Source organism: Tenrec ecaudatus, chromosome 15 (assembly GCF_050624435.1).
Source record: "Tenrec ecaudatus isolate mTenEca1 chromosome 15, mTenEca1.hap1, whole genome shotgun sequence".
NCBI lineage: Eukaryota > Metazoa > Chordata > Mammalia > Afrosoricida > Tenrecidae > Tenrec > Tenrec ecaudatus.
The window spans coordinates 96,206,361-96,208,352 of record NC_134544.1 but is presented as its reverse complement, the minus strand read 5'-3'; the positions used below and the strand labels follow the sequence as shown (position 1 = coordinate 96,208,352).

Here is a 1,992-nt window from a genome sequence, read left to right as displayed (position 1 = left end):
AATTTTTAAAGTACATTGTAAATGTTTTTATAGCAATAAAACTAGCATAAGAATATTGTAGCATTGAGTTTATTGACTTTGGCTTGAAAACAGATTCTTCCTGAAAATTCACCTATTTTGATAACAAATTAAAGTGTGTGGGTTCCTCTATGAAGTCAACCTTTCAAAACCTAGGCCAACGCTCAACTTAAGCATTGAACTCCCAAGGCTATACAGTAATCCAGGGTCTAATTGCCTTTCAGGAAGACCTGGAATCCATTCATCCTCTGAGACTAGGAGATACCTGCTTCCATTACATGAATGTCAATGAAGGGGACCTGACGAAGAGAAGAATGGACTCTATTAGCATAGCGTGGGCTCTGTCTTTAAAACAAATACCTCAGGTTGAATCCTAATCTTCAGCTCAGGGGCACAGGGTGGGCACTCCTTAGGGCAAGAAGTGCAGGCCAACAACCTGACATACCTAAGTGATCACTCCTCTTCTCTTTCAGGTTGCAGATTTGCCACACATACCAAAATGCAGGCCAGTCTAGGGAGCCAGAAGCCTGCGACTGCTGTCTTGCACACTTAAGCATCACAAGGATTTGAACTTCGGAATGGTTGTGAACCAAATCTATTCACCTGACTGCAAATGTCCTAGTGTCTCTGCTTTTTATTTAGAGAGTGCATTGATTTTTATTCCAGAAGCTTGACTACAAAATGGTGAGTACTACAGAAACCTAGGGTATTTGCATTATACAAAGTAAGGTCAGGTAGTGATCGCTGGAAACCTGAGGTTAGATTATAAAGTAAAAGTGTGATGGGCGGGGCACAATGGATGGAGCTTTCTGAAGCTGTCTATTGCTATCAAATGCATATGTGGTTCCAAGCACTGGATAACTGTGATGGTCTTCCTTATGTGCCTTGAGGCTTGTTACATAAGGTATCAGCATCCCAGTTTGGGCCTTGGTTTTTTGAAATGTGTAATAAACTTCCTGAGTAGAGTCCAGATATAAAGGTCTACCAGAGGACATGAATTCTTAGCTCATCTAGAGTCACCGTTGCTTCTTCACTACAGTTTTCTTTATTCCATCAGGCAGTGACATATTTTCTTTAGATTTTTAAAGATGGCAGATTTGGCTCCTACACTGTTGGACATATCTTCTCATGGCTTCATCAAAAGAATGAGTCTGTTTGAAATGTGTCCAGTTGGTCAATAAATGAGAATTCCTATTCCTTATATTTGTTTATGTTGATAAAAAGCCCTGAAGAAACATTCCTCACTGGTAATGTCCCTTTCTACAACAGATGAAATCCTTCCTAGGCTTGCAGTATCTTTACCTAGCCTTACATAATTAACACAATTATTGTGCTATTATTAAAAACACAGCCACTGAAGGTGGTTTATTTTGCTTGAACTTTTTTTAAAAAACAAATAATTGTGTCTCTTCAGAGGATCCCATTCATAACATATCCCATGTATTGAGGTTGATACCTCATCATCTTTACTTTTTTTTTTTTTTAATATGGAATGCTTCACGAATTTGTGTGTCATCCTTGTGCAGGGGCCATGCTAATCTTCTCTGTATCGTTCCAATTATAGCACATGTGTTGCCGAAGCAAACACCATCTTTGCTTTTTAATAGCATTTGTCCTGTACTTCTTCCAAGAGACCAAAAACAAAAGATACAAACTCATTGCCATAGAAATGATTCCAACACAGAGTAACTTTAAAGTTGTGGGTAGAGCTGCCCCAGAGGTTTCTTGCACTGTAACTATGTATGGGCATAGAAACTTTGTCTTTCTCCAGTGAAATGACTGATACTTTCAAAGTACTGACCCAGGAGTTAGCTCACTGTACTACCATTGCTCCATTATCCATGATAGGTTTGTGATAAGAATTGTACGAGCCCCCTAGAAAATGATTTTTAAAAAAAACATCTCTTAATTTTCAATGAGAATTCTGCAACAGGTCTTTTTGAAGATATTATTACTTATTTTAAAAGGGACACC

The 1,992-nt window shown here is 38.5% G+C and overlaps 1 non-coding gene across 1 annotated transcript; it reads right to left on the bottom strand.

Moving 5' to 3' along the window:
- Positions 1-1,499: 1,499 nt before the first annotated feature.
- LOC142428328 (U6 spliceosomal RNA) lies at positions 1,500-1,606 on the bottom strand. The gene has a single exon (XR_012780250.1). It is a non-coding gene; the product is annotated as a U6 spliceosomal RNA (small nuclear RNA).
- Positions 1,607-1,992: the final 386 nt, after the last annotated feature.